The sequence below is a fragment of the Cervus canadensis genome, chromosome 2 (assembly GCF_019320065.1).
Source record: "Cervus canadensis isolate Bull #8, Minnesota chromosome 2, ASM1932006v1, whole genome shotgun sequence".
Taxonomy (NCBI): Eukaryota; Metazoa; Chordata; class Mammalia; order Artiodactyla; family Cervidae; genus Cervus; species Cervus canadensis.
In genome coordinates this window covers 58,826,641-58,846,936 of record NC_057387.1, presented here as the reverse complement: position 1 = coordinate 58,846,936, position 20,296 = coordinate 58,826,641, and the positions used below count along the sequence as shown (strand labels likewise).

At 38.4% G+C, this 20,296-nt stretch overlaps 1 long non-coding RNA gene across 1 annotated transcript in view; it reads left to right on the top strand.

Annotated features, from left to right (window-relative positions):
- The window catches only part of LOC122427704, a 91,812-nt gene extending 78,910 nt beyond the window's left edge, over positions 1-12,902 (top strand). The window contains exon 3 of the long non-coding RNA XR_006265515.1: positions 12,858-12,902. This is a non-coding gene — a long non-coding RNA (uncharacterized LOC122427704). The remainder of the gene's footprint in view (positions 1-12,857) is intronic.
- Positions 12,903-20,296: the final 7,394 nt, after the last annotated feature.

The following is a 20,296-nucleotide window of genomic DNA, read 5'->3' as shown; positions in this document are numbered from 1 at the left end:
GTACCCAGGGTCCTACAAAAGCAAAGAGGAGTGAGTATCATACTCTTCTTAAGAGGTGCTTCAGAGAAGGTGACTTTGGAGCAAGTATTGAGTAATGAGACATATGCCAACAACTGAAAGAGAGAGGAGAGACTATTGTCATTGAAGAGTTAATGGTATAAATAGTATGGTTGGAAGCACAGAGAAATGTAAGTTTTCATTCTAGAGAGATGGATATTTCCTTATAGACTGAATGTAGGAATAAATGGAACCAGTGTGGCATGAGTGAGACTGGGGGGCTGGGATGGAGTTTTCAGAGATAAACTCAGAATGGTAGACCCTATGATAAATGTGTTAGGCTTAGTCTTCCAAAGTTTAGTGGTATAACTCTATGAATCCTATACCATTCCAAAGATGTTTTTCTACATTGTTCATATGATTATTTTATTGAGTATTGGAAAGAAAATTGAACCATTCTGTATTTCTGAAAATGGTGCAGAACTAAAAATCCAATTGGCTAATTTATGTCTTCCTTTCTGAAAAAAATCTAATGCTTCTCATATTTTTCAGCCTCCACCAAATAGCATTCTGTATAAATTATGCACATGAGCTATGTTTATATGAAGTGACAAATCAGAGATTCAATCACTATTTGAATGAACAGTGTTGTCTTGCATTAATCTGATTCAAGAATAACAAAGGAAAAGGATTCTTTTTGTCATAGACAGTGGCTCTTAACCCTCTGAGACTGATAAATCTGTGGATAGGCTAACCAGAAAAATATGCTCAGCAGATATGAGAAGTTCTGAACAAAATTTTAGAAGATTTTAGATGCCACTCCAAGGCCATTCATACTTTCCTTATGTCCAGTGGCTAGATTAGTATTCCCCTTTCTAACAGTTGTTTATTACACATATAGTAAGCTGAAAATGTATGGAATGAGACATTTTTAAAATTAAGGACTTGAGAGAGATTATTGACATATGAATATTTTTAATATTTTTGATGTCATTATTCATCCAGTATGTTCTTGAATGATTTTTAAAAACCTTTGGTTCTCTAAATATACAATAAGTCTTGGATATTAGTCTTTCAATCTAAAGAAAAAATAAGAGACAGAAAATAGTATTTGATTAGCAGAATTTTAAAAAACATAGACAAAATTAGAATATTTCTATATTACTGATGAAATGGTAAAACAAACGGCAGTTAAGATATTTAGTCTCAAAAATTTGACCAACAGACCAAATGTAATGAGAATTTTATTGGTTAGGATATTGATTAGCTTTGACTACAATTATAAAAAACTATAACTCAAAGTTGTTTAATTCTAGAGAAAGCTTACTGTTACACATGTAAATAGTTTTTATATAAGATGATTCCAAAGTTGACTAGTTCAGTAGTTCAGCAACATCATCAGATTAAAGTTCTTCTCACTTTCCTACTGCCACAACTTCATGGAACTGTCTTGGTCCTCAGGCCAGCTGTCCTACGGTGGCAGTTATAGTATCACAGTTCCAGCAGTCATATTCAGATATGTCAACATCCAGAGGAATAAAATGGCAGTCTGTTCTTCATGTGTCTTTCTAAAGTCTCTCAGACTTAGGAGAACCCTTGTTAGATTGAATTGTCTAGAATGGGTCATATGTCCATTTGTAAACTAATCATTGTTAGGGAGAATGGAGTATCCTTAATAGGGTTAAATTGTTCAAGATTTGCTCCTGAGCTGAGAAATTATAGTATAGTATGTATATATATATATATATACATATACATACATATATATATTCCTACTTTGGGGCTCTATCCATAATTGCACTACCGTACAATTGCACTCCGCACAATTGCACAAACTACTGCACAGTTGCACACATCTCACACACTAGTAAAGTAATGCTTAAAATTCTCCAAGCCAGGCTTCAGCAATACGTGAACTGTGAACTTCCAGATGTTCAAGCTGGTTTTAGAAAAGGCAGAGGAACCGGAGATCAAATTGTCAACATCTGCTGGATCATCAATAAAGCAAGAGAGTTACATAAAAACATCTATTTCTGCTTTATTGACTATGCCAAAACCTTTGACTGTGTGGATAACAATAAACTGTGGAAAATTCTGATAGAGATGGGAATACCAGACCACCTGACCTGCCTCTTGAGAAACCTGTATGCAGGTCAGAAGCAACAGTTAGAACTGGACATGGAACAACAGACTGGTTCCAAATAGGAAAAGGAGTAGATCAAGGTTGTATATTGTCACTGTGCTTATTTAACTTATATGCAGAGTACATCATGAGAAATGCTGGCCTGGAGGAAGCACAAGCTGAAATCAAGATTGCCTGGAGAAATATCAGTAACTTCAGATATGCAGATGACACTACCCTTATGGCAGAAAGTGAAGAGGAACTAAAGAGCCTCTTGATGAAAGTGAAAGAGAAGAGTGAAAACGTTGGCTTAAAGCCCAACATTCAAAAAACTAAGATCATGGCATCCGGTCCCAACAATTCATGGCAAATAGAGGGAGAAACAATGGAAACAGTGTCTGATTTTATTTTGTGGCGGGGGCGGGGGGGGGGCTCCAAAATTACTGCAGAGGGTGACTGCAGCCATGAAAAAAAAGACCCCTACTCCTTGGAAGAAAAGTCATGTCCAGCCTAGACAGCATATTAAAAAGCAGAAACATTACTTTGCCAGCAAAGTCCGTCTAATCAAGGTTATGGTTTTTCCAGTAGCCATGTATGGATGTGAGAGTTGGACTGTGAAGAAAGCTGAGTGCCGAAGAATTAATGTTTTTGAACTGTGGTGTTGGAGAAGACTCTTGAGAGTCCCTTGGACTGCAAGGAGATCCAACCAGTCCATCCTAAAGGAGATAAGTCCTGGGAGTTCATTAGAAGGACAGATGTTGAAGCTGAAACTCCAATACTTTGGCCATCTGATGGGAAGAGCTGACTCATTTGAAAAGACCCTGATGCTGTGAAAGATTGAAGGTGGAACGAGAAGGGGATGACAGAGGATCAGATGGTTGGATGGCATCACTGACTCAATGGACATGGGTTTGTGTAGAGTCTGGCAGTTGGTGATGGACAGGGAGGCCTGGCATACTGCAGTTCTTGGGGTTGCAAAGAGTTGGACACAACTGAGCAACTGAACTGAACTGAACTGGGGCTCTATCCATCCAGGATAGGATCTGTAGGGGCATTTTGTTAAGCCTGGTCAGTGATTTTTGGGAGGTTGGTTGATTTTTGATTAGCTTAATGTATGTTAGCCTAAGCCTCACCTCATAACTGCTGAATTGTAATGTCTAAGACAGCGTCTGTGATATTTGGAAAATCTTAACATTTGAGAACACAGCTTTTTATATATAATAATATAATATAATATAACATTATATCCCCTGAAGTATAGAATTGTATTTTCTGAGGTATAGGTTCATGGATTAAAAGGGGGGAGGTTCCTTTAGCAAGGAAGGGAGGAAAATTATAGTAGGCAACCACTAAGCTCTCTTGTAAGAGTTGGACAAAAATATGACAGAAAACATTTTCTTATCAAAGTAGGGTTATTTAGAGAATATATCTACATTGACTTCATTGAGTGATGGTCAGATGAAAAATATCAAGATAGTTAGCTTCATATTAGTTAAGTAACATGCTTGTTGAATATAAATGGAAGCAACCACATAGTTTTATTGGAAATATATGTCAATATTTGGAAAGTATTGTGATTACATTGGGTAAATTAATTTAACCTCTGACACTGATTTTGTCATTTTAAAATGTATTTAAAGCAACTTGCCCTGCCTATTTCACAGACTTAACTTGGAAGCCAAATAATTATATAAGTGAAGGTTCTTTGTAAATGATAAGACATAATTCAAAAGTTGTTACTTAACAGGAAGGAGGAAGCTATGCAATGAAATACATGAGTCAATGAAGAGTTGTTCCAAATATACTTGAAATGTTTTTCCACAAGTTAAGCAAATTCATGTGATATTTTTGTTTAGAGTCTGTTTCTCTCAGATTTCAAAGCACTTGACAAAAATAGTCTTACTAAATTGCTGCCAATGAGGCAGTTTACAAGCGTTATTGTGTTACATGTTAGGAAAAAAAGGTATTTGGAAATCTTGACTTATACAGGAACCAACAATACGTATAAGTAACGAAGCTAGAAGTAGAATCATTGTCTTCATATCTGTCTCATTTTTTTTTTACAGGATTTGACCACTTTGACTTTAAAAATAAATTTTAACACTTTGTCTTAATTTCTGTTGTCATCTACAACTTTAAAATTTTGTATGTGAAAGAAAATATTAGTTTTGTATTATAAACCAGTACATGTGTGAACATAAACATAAATACATACTACAATGTATTCATACAAATATATACGTATTAAAATACATATTGTTCTTTGTGCAATTAACTATGATATGTTTTCTTTTGTATTAAATTTCACCAAAACATTTATTGCAATTTACTGAACTGATTTAATGAGCAATGAGAACGTCTTGACCCAGTGTTTGTGTCTGCATAAACAGTGAAACAATGTTAATCTAGAGATTCGGGGGCTCTATGGGCTTCCCAGGTGCCACTAGTGGTAAAGAACCCACCTGCCAATGCAGGAGACACATAAGACAGGGGTTTGATCACTAGGTCAGGAAGATCTCCTGGAGGAGGACATGGCAACCCACTCCAGTATTCTTGCCTGGAGAATCCCAAGGACAGAGGAGCCTAGCAGGCTACAGTCGATAGGGTCACAAAGACTCAGACATGACTGAAGTGACTTAGCAAAGCACATTCATCCAGCAGAGGTCCTAAAGGTGTGTTTTGTTAGGACTAATCAGTGGATTTTTTTTGTTTGTTTTTTGGTTGATTCGTTGGTTGGATTTTATTAGCCTAAGCTTCACCTTGGAATTCTGAATCATAATATCTAAGGTAGGGCCTGGGTTTACATATTTGAAAAATCTTCACAGTTGAGAATTCAACTTTTAATATTTTTTTGTGATTTAGTGTTTAATCACATGATCTCATTGTTAATATTCGACAGTACTAGATGTATCCATCAAACTCAACAGGTACCAAATTAAACTTAGAGTCTCTAAACAAACATCCAACTTGACCCTCCCTATCACTTCAGTGTTCCCAATCTCATATATACTTATATTCTTCTGTCATAGTCTCTGGGTTTTACATTTCTGCCTTGATGAAAGATGTTACCATATACTCAGTTACCAGTGAGCTAGTCTCTCTTTTACTCATCTCTCCTCCATAAATAAATTAATTAGCATTACTTATTATTTCTGCTTTAACTCCCCTTGCTTTAGTTCAAGATCTCCTCATTCTTTACCTAGTGTATTGCATTATCCCTCTTAGCTAATTTTCTTGTCTATCCTTATTCTTTTTAAATCAGTTTTTGTAGCTATAGGTTAGAAGAATCCCCAGAATCTTTGCTTAAAGCTCTTCAATGACTCTGTTTCTCAATAGGATAAACTTGGAACTATTTTGGGCATCAAACAAATAGCAAGGTTTTCATGACCAGACTTCTGTTTACCTCTCCTACTGTAATCACTGCAACTCCCCTTCATGCTTGCTTATCTTTGCTTTATTATATGTTCAACATGACCATGCATTTTCATATTTCTGTAGCATTGTGCATACCTGGACTCCTGACAGAGCTTCCCCATTTGACCCCTGTCTTTGGTCTTATCTTCTTTCAACCCATGTTTTGCACACCTGGTAGTTGTTGGAGAGTTACCATATACTCTAATTCTTTGTTATTTGTGTGCATGTGTGATCTTAGGCAAGTTATCGCCCTGTACCTTAGTTTGCCCTTTTAACTTGAGAGGATTTTTGCAAGGTGTAAACTTAAAACATGGACATTGCACATCACAATTTCTGGACATCTACAGAGAGGTCTTCTAATCCTTGGTTTTACAAACCACGTTTATAAAGTTACACCTAAGTGTTTTACATAATGAAGTTCACACACTTAGATTTGCTTTGAACAAATGATATATTATCTAAAAATACAATTTAATTCCATGTGTAATTCTGTGTGGTTTTATCAAATCTCTACTTTTTGCTAGATCTGGAGGTAAAAAGTAAATAAACTCTGTACTTGCAGTCATTTTTCATCAACATCAGAAATTCTAAAACATTTTTAAGGCATTTACATACTTCTAATAAGGATAATAACTTCTGTAAAATATTTTGTAGCATTATATCTTTTTTCTTTTCTGGGGGGTAGCCTAAATGCCAAAACAACAGACTGGTTCCAAATAGGAAAAGGAGTACATCAAGGCTGTATATTGTCACCCTGCTTATTTAACTTCTATGCAGAGTACATCATGAGAAACGCTGGGCTGGAAGAAGCACAAGCTGGAATTAAGATTGCTGGGAGAAATATCAATAACCTCAGATATGCAGATAACACCACCTTTATGGCAGAAAGTGAAGAGGAACTAAAAAGCCTCTCGATGAAAGTGAAAGAGGAGAGTGAAAAAGTTGGCTTAAAGCTCAACATTCAGAAAACTAAGATCATGGCATCTGGTCCCATCACTTCATGGGAAATAGATGGGGACACAATGGAAACAGTGTCAGACTTTATTTTTTGGGGCTCCAAAATCACTGCAGATGGTGATTACAACCAGGAAATTAAAAGACGCTTACTTCTTGGAAGGAAAGTTATGACCAACCTAGATAGCATATTAAAAAGCAGAGACATTACTTTGCCAACAAAGGTCCATCTGGTCAAGGCCATGGTTTTTCCAGTGGTCATGTATGGATGTGAGAGTTGGACTGTGAAGAAAGCTGAGTGCCAAAAAATTGATGCTTTTGAACTATAGTGTTGGAGAAGACTCTTGAGAGTCCCTTGGACTGCAAGGAGATTCGACCAGTCCATCCTGAAGGAGATAAGTCCTGGGTGTTCATTGGAAAGACTGATGCTGAAGCTGAAACTCCAGTACTTTGGCCACCTCATGCGAAGAGTTGACTCATTGGAAAAGACCCTGATGCTGGGAGGGATTGGGGGCAGGAGGAAAAGGGGACGACAGAGGATGAGATGGCTGGATGGCATCACCTACTCGATGGACATGAGTTTGAGTAAACTCTGGGATTTGGTGATGGACAGGGAGGCCTGGCGTGCTGTGATTCATGGGGTCACATAAAGTCGGACACGACTGAGCAACTGAACTGAACTGCACTGAAATGCCAAAAATTTGAAAACTGGGTTAACATTTGTAAATAAAAGCATCATAATGCTTTAAAATGATCATGGATTGATCAATTTGGAAGGATAAGATTATATAGCATTAACTTCACTCAAAATTTTTTAAAAAAGTAATGATCTATTAAATAGAGTAAATAACAGTTGAATGAAATTTAAAAATAATGCCAGTATTTGCAAGAAAAGAGGAATCACGAAAAAATGAACCATACTGTCTTGGAACAAAAATAGAGCTTATAGCTAAGTAAGATTTAAGTGCAAAGTGGGACAAATTAATCAGAAATATACATGCTCAATAGGTAGAAAAGCCTGCTAGAATGAAGCAAGATAGCTGCAGGGGCTCGGGGCAAATCTCTCTGTGGCTTAGGAAGCGCTCAAAAGGAGAGTGGCTGAAGAGAAGCATTTCCTTTTCCAAAGATTTTCAAAACATTGCCCAAATCTCACCCTCTTGGGAAAATAGTACACACAAAACAGTTGGCATGGTAGGTGATATATATTTCCTAGGGTAGCCTCTCAGGAAAAAAGAGCCAGCTGCTGGCTCTATCTTACATGAGTAATAGAAACTGGGGAATAATCCAAGGAATATCAGAATAGTATAAATATCCAAGAGCAGAGAGAAATATTACACAGGGTCAGGAAATTAAAATGAGAAAAAGGGTCAGGAAATTAGTTAAGTAAAAATTTAGTTCCGGTTTTAAGAAGAAAACAGCTAGAGTCCAACAACTCTGCTATTCAAAAATCATTCAGTTCAGTTCAGTCAGTCAGTCGTGTCCGACTCTTTGTGACCCCGTGAATCACACTACGCCAGGCCTCCCTGTCCATTACAAACTCCCGGAGTTTATTCAAACTCATGCCCATCAAGTCGGTGATGCCATCCAGCCATCTCATCGTCTGTTGTCCCCTTCTGCTGCCCCCAGTCCCTCCCAGCATCAGGGTCATTCCCCATGGGTCAACTCTTCTCATGAGGTGGCCAAAGTACTGGAGTTTCAGCTTCAGCATCAGTCCTTCCAATGAACACCCAGGACTTATCTCCTTCAGGATGGACTGGTCGAATCTCCTTGCAGTCCAAGGGAATCTCAAGAGTCTTCTCCAACACTATAGTTCAAAAGCATCAATTTTTTGGTGCTCAGCTTTCTTCACAGTCCAAATCTCACATCCATACATGACCACTGGAAAAACCATAGCCTTGACCAGATGGACCTTTGTTGGCAAAGTAATGTCTCTGCTTTTTAATATGCTATCTAGGTTGGTCATAACTTTCCTTCCAAGAAGTAAGTGACTTTTAATTTCATGGCTGCAATCACCATCTGCAGTGATTTTGGAGCCCAAAAAAATAAAGTCTGACACTGTTTCCACTGTCTCCCTATCTATTTCCCATGAGGTGATGGGACCAGATGCCATGATCTTAGTTTTCTGAATGTTGAGCTTTAAGCCAACTTTTTCACTCTCCTCTTTCACTTTCATCGAGAGGCTTTTTAGTTCCTCTTCACTTTCTGCCATAAGGGTGGTGTTATCTGCATATCTGAGGTTATTGATATTTCTCCCAGCAATCTTGATTCCAGCTTATGCTTCTTCCAGTTCAGCGTTTCTCATGATGTACTCTGCATAGAAGTTAAATAAGCAGGGTGACAATATACAGCCTTGACCTACTCCTTCTCCTATTTGGAACCAGTCTGTTGTTCCATGTCCAGTTCTAACTGTTGCTTCCTGACCTGCATACCGGTTTCTCAAGAGGCAGGTCAGGTGGTCTGGTATTCCCATCTCCTTCAGAATATTCAAAAATAGACTACTACAAAAAGTGTCTGAAAGCTATGACACAGAGAATGCACTAATTTCCAGATGACAAAGACGAAGATATATTGCCTCAGACTGATCTTTTTATCAGAGCAAGATTGAACGGATAACCTATTTGGTCTTTTCCATCTCTAGCTCTTTTTTTATTTCCACTTCCATTATTCTGTGAATATACAAGAAAGAGGAATATAATATTGCTAAACCTCAGGTATGATTTATTGGCTTACTGTATCTTTAAGATAATACATGTACATTGTGTTCTGATACTTGATAGTGCATTTTTTCATGAGTAGCCGTGAGTAGAGTAAACAGACTCATAAAGCCTATTTAAAGTGTCAGTGTATAAGTTACTGCTGGGTGGTGTCTTGGGGCTGCATTAACTTATACATGCACTTTTTCTTCCTTTCATTTCTCTCTCTCCTCCCCTTTTTAATTAATAGATTTTCTCACTCGTGAGCATTTAGCATTGCCTTGTTTGCCTGACATAGTTCCCTTTGGGGTTTCCCCTGTGGATATTGTAGAAGGACATGGGGGAAACAGTTTGATGAATCACAATTTGTTGAAGGCAGTTATGTTAGTAGCGATAGAGAAATGGAATATTTGCAAAATGCCAGAGGTGAAGAAATAGGACACACATGATTAAAGTTCCCATAAAATCAAAGCTGTCAAAGCAACAAAAGCCATAAAAAAGAAATATTCCGGCAACGTCAGTCTCCCCACACATCCAGGGGTGCCATGAAGCATATTACTGAAGAAAGTCCGTTAGGAGCAGAGGAAGGATTTTTTCCCATTGCCTATGAAAACATGTGCTGAGCTATAAATGTTCTCTGCCTCAGGAATTTTAGCTTGAGACACCTGGGAACTGCAACCTTAAAACAGCATTCAGAGCACAAACACTGACAGCCCTGTTTGAAAACTTTGAAGAACGGGTGGGGGGAAGATGAGGAGGGAGGAGTGGTGAATTGAGGAAGGAGATTCAAAGGCTGAGGTCGACTTTGAGGAACCCTAATAGAAGATCTGGAATCTTGCACTGAATAACACGTGTATTGTCCTTTCATAAAGATAGTATTCAGAGAGCCAGAAGTATGGAAAATGTCCCATTTCCTTCCCAGGATCCACAACTATGGGGCAGGTGGAAACTGCTGAGTGATATGTGACATGTGTGTTTAGAGAATAAAATGGTAAGTATTCCTTACCTGATGAGATCCACCTCTTTTGGCAGGAGTGGTTGATTAGAAAGGAACACAATCTGTAAACTTCAGAGATTAACCTAAATACCTAGGGAGGTACCAAGAAGGGGTCACAGTGACTGCTTTTGCTGCCCTGCCTGGAAAATTGTCTGATTGTAAGGTAGACTTCTAACATTAGAGATACATTCTGAAGTTGCGATCAGGTTTTGAGTGAAGAGAGTACAGAAAACTCAGGGGCTAACCAAAGAACAGATTTGGAGTATGGTTAAAAAAGAAACAAACTACATTAGCTTCTTATGGAAAATATATCACAATTTTTTAAAAAAAATCACATTTTTTTTTTTGGCCAGGATACTAGTGCCATCGTTTAAAATACTTCTGCTAACACATAAAAGCATTCTGCGGCTGTTTGGTGTGAATTTAGTTGCATGCAAATGGCCTGACACTGTGAATCCAGGATCACTTTCTGATGAAGAGCTTGCTTTCCTCTCCTCCAATCTTATTTGACATCTCTAGTAGTAGTGGTGATGAAATAATGAGAGTAAAGATGCAAAAGTGGAGGAAATTGGAAATCCCCTTATAGTACAGATACTCTCCGCCAGTAGGAATATCCTAGAAGGCTAAAAAGCAGAATACACTGTGGTGACAAGCAGGTAGGAGGGATATCAGATAGGTCTCAGCAGACGCTCAATGGTATCAATCTTCTGCAAATTGTTTTTGTTAATTTGTGTCTAAACTTCCCAAGAAGGCTCCTTTTACTGACACTCAGGGCTTCTTGGAGCCACTTAATTACTTTCAACTCATACATACTGGTCAAAAAATAATAAACAGACTTTTCCTGAAACTGGCTTTACTCTGCATGGAGCTCAGGCATAAGAAGAGCCTGAGTGTCTACACAGTTCTGTCTACACAGCAGACTGGTGAAATGTGCACCACTTACCAAATGTTGGGTCTTCAGACCTGTCATTTTCAAAACAAAGGAACTGACACCAGATATGTCTATAATGCCTCTTCTGGATGAAAAACTTAACAATTTTAAGTAAATTAACTTCTCTTAGTCTGTTTTCCTATCTTTGAAATGGAGATATTAAAATTAATCCTTCTTTTCCCCCAGGGCTGTTGTAAACCTGCCTGTTGCAAACTTTATAATATATATAAGTATGTGTTTAGTCACTCAGTCATGTCCAACTCTTTGCGACCCCATGGACTGCAGCCCACCAGACCTCTCTATCCATGGGATTCTCCAGGCAAGATTACTGGAGTGGTTATCATGCCCTCCTCCGAGATATATAAGTATAAGGAATCATTTTTATTAGTATCATCATCATCACTATTATATCTTTGCTTTTAATATTTTCCTATAAACATTAACCATTTAGAAGTTGTTTGATTTCTTGAATGGATTAAAAGAAAAAGCAAAATGCATTTTTTAATACCTTTTGTAAGATTTTGCTCCAACTTATTATTTAAAAATATCTTAATTTAACTTGCAATAAAATAGGTACTGTGTAATTATAATCATTTCCATAGTAGCGGACCGGTGGTGGGTGGCAGGGGGGTGAGTCGCAAAGGTCTGAGACTTGACTACAGGTTCAAGCAGCAGTAGAAACTGCCTTGGGACTGAATAAGCTCTTATTCAAGTAAAACTGTTGAAAAACACTGCCAGGGGAATACAGAAAATAACTGGGGAAGGAAATTGCTTTTGGAATAAATGTTCTGTTCTTTCAAGTTTGCTCTGGTAGAAAAGTGCCCCTTTGAAGAGACTTAATAGAACCATTAGAAGGACCAAACATGAAGTATCTCATGAAATCTTAAAAGGTTTATTTTACAATCATTTTCCTAAAAGTGTATGTGGAAGGAAAAGAAACCAAAGAGATGAAATTTACACTTTTGTACAAATGCACGAGTCTATTTGATGTAGAATAATTACTGATGTCTAAATCTAGTCCTAATATGCTGTCTGATCTGTGCTTTGCCATGCTTCTTGTTTTTGTTTATGGATCAGGTGCTTACCCTTAGTTTGAACATCAAACCTAAGTGTATGGTTTTCCCTTGACTTACTCATTTATTGAACTTTTGGAGTTACTCTTAACACTTTAATTATACCCCATTCAAGTTCTCCTTAAATTTGGTGAAAGCTTTTGGCGTAACTGGCCCTTCTCTTACTTATCAGTTAGTACACAGTTACTGTGTACTATTGTTTATTCATTTGTTCAAAAAATTTGATTTCAGTGCCTGTCCCAGGTCCTGGGGATAAATGAATGTATAAAATACATCCCCTGGTTGCAAATAATTTGCAGTTAAATGCCATTTACAATGTAGGCCATTTAAATACAATAAAAGGGGCTGCAGTGTCCAGTGTTGCTTAAAGGAGGGGGTCAAGATTTTTATATGTAATAATAGTTTGGCTGAGGCATGAAAGACCAGCAGGAATTAGCTTGCCCATTTTGAGGAGTCTTGAAGTGATGCAGGAAAAGGGGAAGTGAGGTATTTCTAGGCTCAGAATAGAAGGAGGGTTTATTATTGTGCTGGGGGGGGGGGGCATAATAGAATATCACGGGCTGAATTACCTAAAAACAGAAATTTATTTTTCACTGTTCTGTAAAACTTTCTTAGAAGTCTAAGATCCAAGTGCCCTCAAGTTTGTTTCCATAAGGTCTCTCTCTTCATCTTGCAGATAGCTGCCTTCTTGATGTGTCCTCACTACAATCTTACCTCTGAGTGAGTATACTCTTGCTGTCTCCTTATCTTATAAGGATAGTGGTCCTTTTGAATTAAGACCCAACCCTTATGACCTCATTTTACCTTTATTATCTCCTTAAGGCACCTTAGGGGTTAAAAATTCAATGTATTAATTTGAAGGGAACACAGCTCAGTCTCACAGAAGGTATGGACTTAATTTTAGCAGTTCAACTTCACTGAACTTTAGTCAATGAGGTAAAGGAATGGGAAAGATCATAAAATGCTGAAAGTCAGACTGTGCATCTAAGTTAATAAATTGTAGGGCAGTGGGGAACCACTGAATTCTATCTGATGTGCTATAGTAGTCAGATCTGCCCCTTTTAAGGATCACCTGGCTTCAGGGTAAAGGATGAATGGCATTGGGAGTCTGTGTCAGAGGCAAGATCAGATTCAGAAAGACTGGTTGACAGAGAATGGCAATTGTGGCTGCATCAGAAGTGGATAGATTAGGGAGAACTTTGGGAGATAGAATTGATATGAAATAATGATTAAGTGGGTATGGAAAGTGAAGGAGGATATCTGATTGATGTTGACTTTGCACTATTTGGGGGAACTTCATACATAATGAATTAAGTAATGTAGGAAAAGTACTTGGATTTAGGAATCAGGCAGGAGATGATGTAACCTGCTTCAACATGGTGAGTTTAAGGTCTGTAGAACATCAAGATGAAGATGCCTAGATAGATTTGTAAGCTTGAATTCCAGGAAAGAGGTCTTATATGAGATCAGTTGGAAATTTTTAGAAACAGCACAAGTTAAGAGTTAGAATTAAGAGAATAAATTAAATTACCCAGATTAATGTAAAATGCTGCTGCTGCTGCTGAATCACTTCAGTCGTGTACGACTCTATGCGACCCCATAGACAGCAGCCCACCAGGCGCCCCCGTCCCTGGGATTCTCCAGGCAAGAACACTGGAGTGGGTTGCCATTTCCTTCTCCAACGCATGACAGTGAAAAGTGAAAGTGAAGTCGCTCAGTCGTGTCCGATTCTTAGTGACCCCATGGACCGCAGCCTACCAGGCTGCTCCATTCATGGGATTTTCCAAGCAAGAGTACTGGAGTGGGGTGCCATTGCCTTCTCCAATGTAAAATGAGAGGAGAGCAAAAAAAGTGTCCTGCAAATATAAAGGTAGAAAACACTGTCATTTGAGTTATAAGTAGAGAAGACAAGGATTCCATTCTTATTGGTAAGCATAAGATATAAAATTTAATAATACCCTAATTGTGAATTTGATTCAGTGCTCCAAATAAACAGCAAATTATGTTTTTTTGTGATTTACCAAAGAAATTGCATTATAAGGACTTATTTTTGCTGTACTTAAATATTCTTATTCTCTTTGATTTAAATTTAATCTATGATTTGATTTTCAGCTTAAGTTCCTTTAAAATACTAATCATTATTTTGGTTGCAATAAATTTCCAAGTCTTCCAATTAGTGCTAAGATTAAAACCTAAATCCCTATTAACTAATAATGGAGCTTTAAAATTTTGAATAACTCTAATAATACTCTCAAATATGGGAAAATTTAATTTTCTGAACACTGCATTTCTGTGTGCTTTTGATTTCAAATTGCATAATTTTAATAGCCGCGTCTTAAAGCACTGTCTGGAGATGCTAATTCCTATTCTTGTGGGGGATATTCATCACTGCTGTGTCATATTCATACCCATCACACAAACACATTCACAGGCATGTCTACCTGAGGGCATTTACTATGGTTGTGGAGAAGAGCAATGTATGCCACCCCCAATAAGCCACATTGGCATATTGGTTATTTTGCATTAAGATTACTTAAGAAACAGCAGACGCAGGAAGGATACTCTGACCTTCTTCTGTTCCTCTGAAGGCAGGAAATAAATATCCCAAGGGAAAGTTACCCTCCTTATACGGGGAGGTAGAGAGACAGAGATAGGGAATTCAGACCAAGAAGACTGTGTAAATAAACCTTGTTCAGTTCAATTCAGTTCAGTTCAGTCGCTCAGTCGTGTCCGACTCTTTGCGACCCCATGAATTGCAGCACACCAGGCCTCCCTGTCCATCACCAACTCCCAGAGTCTACCCAAACCCATGCCCATCGAGTTGGTGATGCCATCCAGCCATCTCATCCTCTGTCATCCCCTTCTCCTCTGCCCCCAATCCCTCCCAGCATCAGGGTCATTTCCAATGAGTCAACTCTTCGCGTGAGGTGGCCAAAGTACTGGAGTTTCAGCTTCAGCATCAGTCCTTCCAATGAACCCCAGGACTGATCTCCTTTAGGATGGACTAGTTGGATCTCTTTGCAGTCCAAGGGACTCTCAAGAGTCTTCTCCAACACTATAGTTCAAAAGCATCAATTTTTCGGCGCTTAGCTTTCTTCACAGTCCAACTCTCACATCCTTACATGACTACTGGAAAAACCATAGCCTTGACCAGATGGACCTTTGTTGGCAAAGTAATGTCTTTGCTTTTTAATATGCTTTCTAGGTTGGTCATAACTTTCCTTCCAAGGAGTAAGCATCTTTTAATTTCATGGCTGCAGTTACCATCTGCACTGATTTTGGAGCCCCCCAAAACAAAGTCTAACACTATTTCCACTGTCTCCCCATATATTTCCCATGAGGTGATGGGACCAGATGCCATGATCTTAGTTTTCTGACTGTTGAGCTTTAAGCCAACTTTTTCACTCTCCTCTTTCACTTTCATCAAGAGGCTTTTTAGTTCCTCTTCACTTTCTGCCATAAGGGTGGTGTCATCTGCATATCTGAGGTTATTGATATTTCTCCCGGCAATCTTGATTCCAGCTTCTGCTTCTTCCAGCCAGGCGTTTCTCATGATGTACTCTGTATATAAGTTACATAAGCACAGTGACAAGATACAGCCTTGACGTACTCCTTCTCCTATTTGGAACCAGTCTGTTGTTCCATGTCCAGTTTTAACTGTTGCTTCCTGACCTGCACACAGGTTTCTCAAGAGGCAGGTCAGGTGGTCTGGTATTCCCATCTCTTTCAGAGTTTTCCACAGTTTATTGTGATCCACACGGTCGAAGGCTTTGGTGTAGTCAACAAAGCAGAAATGGATGTTTTTCTGGAACTCTCTTGCTTTTTCAATGATCCAGCGGATATTGGCAATTTGATGTCTGGTTCCTCTGCCTTTTCTAAAACCAGCTTGACATCCGGAAGTTCACGGTTCACGTATTGCTGAGGCATGGCTTGGAGAATTTTGAGCATTACTTTGCTAGTGTATGAGATGAGTCAATTGTGCGGTAGTTGAGCATTCTTTGGGATTGCCTTTCTTAGGGATTGGATTGAAAACTGACCTTTTCCAGTCCTGTGGCCACTGCTGAGTTTTCCAAATTTGCTGGCATATTGAGTGCAGCACTTTCACAGCATCATCTTTCAGGATTTGAAATAGCTCAACTGGAATTCCATCACATCCACTAGCTTTGTTGGTAGTAATGCTTTCTAAGGCCCACTTGACTTCACATTCCAGGATGTCTGGCTCTAGGTGAGTGATCACACTGTTGTGATTATCTCGGTCGTAAACATCTTTTTTGTACAGTTCTTCTGTGTATTCTTGCCACCTCTTCTTAATATCTTCTTCTTCTGTTAGGTTCATACCATTTCTGTCCTTTATCAAACCCATCGTTGCATGAAATATTCACTTGGTATCTCTAATTTTCTTGTAGTGATCTCTAGTCTTTCCCATTCTGTTGTTTTCCTCTATTTCTTTGCATTGATCACTGAGGAAGGCTTTCTTATCTCTCCTGCCTATTCTTTGGAGCTCTGCATTCAAATGGGAATATCATTCCTTTTCTCCATTGCTTTTTGCTTCTATTCTTTTCACAGCTATTTGTAAGGCCTCCTCAGACAACCATTTTGCCTTTTTGCATTTCTTTTCCACTGGGGTGGTCTTGATCCCTGTCACCTGTACAGTGTCACGAACCTCTGCCCATAGTTCATCAGGCTCTTGCCTATCAGATCCAGTCCCTTAAATCTATTTCTCACTTCCATTGTATAGTCATAAGGGGTTTGATTTAGGTCATACCTGAATGGTCTAGTGGTTTTCCCTACTTTCTTCAATTTAAGTCTGAATTTGGCAATAAGGCATTCATGATCTGAGCCACAGTCAGCTCCCAGTCTTGTTTTTGCTGACTGTATAGAGCTTCTCCATCTTTGACTGCAAAGAATATAATCAATCTGATTTCAGTGTTGACCATCTGGTGATGTCCATGTGTAGAGTCTTCTCTTGTGTTGTTGGAAGAGAGTGTTTGCTATGACCAGTGCGTTCTCTTGGCAGAACTCTTAGCCTTTGCCCTGCTTCATTCTGTACTCCAAGGCCAAATTTGCCTGTTACTCCAGGTGTTTCTTGACTTCCTACTTTTGCATTCCAATCCCCTATAATGAAAGGAACATGTGCTTTGCATGTTAGTTCTAAGAGTTCTTGTAGGTCTTCATAGAACCATTCAATTTCACCTTCTTCAGCATTACTGGTTGGGGCATAGGCTTGGATTACCGTGATATTGAATGATTTGCCTTGGAAATGAACAGAAATCATTCTGTCATTTTTGAGATTGCATCCAAGTACTGCATTTCAGACTCTTTTGTTGACTCTGATTGCTACTCCATTTCTTCTAAGGGATTCTTGCCCACAGTAGTAGATATAATGGTCATCTGACTTAAATTCACCCATTCCAGTCCATTTTAGTTGGCTGATTCCTAAAATGTTGACATTCACTCTTGCCATCTCCTGCTTGACCACTTCCAATTTGCCTTGATTCATGGACCTAACATTCCAGGTTCCTATGCAATATTGCTCTTTACAGCATCGGACCTTGCTTCTATCACCAGTAACATCCACAACTGGGTATTGTTTTTGCTTTGGCTCCATCCCTTCATTCTTTCTGGAGTTATTTCTTCACTGATCTCCAGTAGCATATTGTGCACCTACCGACCTGGGGAATTCCTCTTTCAGTATCCTATAATTTTGCCTTTTCATACTGTTCATGGAGTTCTCAAGGCAAGAATACTGATGTGGTTTGCCATTCCCTTCTCTAGTGGACCACATCCTGTCAAACCTCTCCACCATGACCCGACCGTCTTGGGTGGCCCCACACGGCATGGCTGTTTCATTGAGTTAGACAAGGCTGTGATCCTGTGATCAGATTGGCTAGTTTTCTGTGATTATGGTTTTAGTGTGTCTGCCCTCTGATGCCCTCTCACAATACCTACTGTCTTACTTGGGTTTCTCTTACCTTGGACATGGGGTATCTCTTCACAGCTGATCAAAACCTTGTTACTTCTTCACTAATTAACTACCCCAAAGCCAAAGACTTCTGTTTAGTCAGTTTTTCACAAACGTAGCATTTCTTTGTCTAAAAGGTATAAAGCTGCTACTTTGGTCACTTCTTTGAGTCTCATATTTTTATGAGCTCTGTACCTACAAAATTTGGGCTTCCCTGGTAGTCCAAGTGGTAAGGAATCCATCTGCCAATTCAGGAGATATAAGAGGTGTTAGTTTGATCCCTGGGTTCCAAAAATCCCCTGGAGAAGGAAATGACCACCCACTCCTGTACTCTTGCCTGGAGAATCCAATGGACAGAGGAGCCTAGCAGGCTACAGCCTATGGAGTTGCAAGGAGTCAGACATGACTGAAGTGACTTAGCAAACATAGCACACAATCTGTCTCATGTAAATTAAATCATTAGACCAAGCCAAAGAACCTAGCCAGGAAGAAAGGAAAAGGTTTTTTCCCCTACAGTTGTATGGTTGTTCTCAGGAAATTAGTGAGACTACCAGGAAGGAAGGAAGAGTTCTGCACAGCTGGTTACAGTGATTCTTGAGCCTTGACCCATTCATTCCTTGAGCATCTTTTTACTGCTTCAGTCATTGTACTAGGTACCGTGAAAAAAAAAAAATCAGTGTACAGAATTTTCATGGACTCTGTTCTTTGAGTTTACAGCCTATATACTACATGAACACACCTGAAAATATTGTTGTACAAATCTTTTCCTATTAGTGTCAGGCTGGGATGGTGTAGCCCTTTTACTTGCAGCTCTCTATGAAGTAGGCCTTTGTAACTTGGCTTTTTAATCCCATCATCTCCATGAAGGCTTGTTGAAGGTAGCTATTTTGTGCTATAGATCTTCACTCACAATGGCTTGGATCAAGATCAGTAGCGATGAAATCATTTGTGACTGGACCCAACAGGGTAAGAATCAACAATAGTCCTAGGGTTTTCTTTGAATAGTTACTGTTTTCTAAATGTCTGTTTGAGGCCCTACAATTCCAGTCTTGAATGTTCAAGAATATGGGCTGTATTAGTTGAAGCAGGAAGCAGGTTTGAGATTGGTTTTAGTTAATAAGTGATGTGACGGCCCTTTGAACCATTTTAACTATGATAAGAATTACAAGGTATCTGATACTCACTTGAATGTTAATTTCCACAGATTTTTCATCATTGTTTTAAAAAAATCTGACTAATTTAGGGTAAGCAACACTATTGTACATGACCTATATTATTTACTCTAAGGAAATATAATGCTGTTACAGATAAAATGGAAAAGACCTTTTAAAATATGTATTTAATGCTGTGGTTGAGCTATTAAATAACATTTATTGTGTCTCCATTTAGAACATTTAGATTAAAAATCCCATAAAATTTTCATATTAGTTTTTCTTGAAATGTGGAAAGAGAGAACTGCTAAGTAAATATGCAGTCATGTTAATGAGAAATCCTTCCAAGTATCAAATGAATGAATATTTTCATTGTCTATTATTTTTCATATTTTCCATGCAGTAGATTGAAAAAAACACAATTAGAAAATGTAGAAATGCTCAAAACTGAAGATACAAATTGTTATTATGCTGGCCTAAGAATGTCATGATTTTTCCTCAGAGGATCAGTATCACACCTCAGTACCTTGATAGATCATAGATTTTAGGTCATTATCAAATGTTGACAGAAAAGGCTGTGATTTGAAAGCTTTCCTAAGAATTCTATCTATAATTTCTTTTAACATTTGACAGAGTTTCATGACACTAGAACTATGAAGTTCATTGAAATTCAACATTGACTGAGCTTATTGCATACACTCCCCATTTAGAGATAACAGTTTTATTTCTTGACAGAGATTCAAAATGAATGTCTCAGAAAGAAGAAAAAGCCAAGCAGTAACTACAAAAAACTAATTTCAAAATAAAATCACATATGCCAGAACAAGTACTACATTAGGAAACATTTTAAAAGGCAGGAGGTGGAAGGTAGGAGGGGGGAGGGGCAGAGCAGATTTAATTGATTGAAAAGAGACTATCATACTCAAATTCAAACAACTCATGTTTTCTGTCTTGTTAAAGCAGTAACAAAATAAATTTATAAAGTTAATAGTTATAACCCAA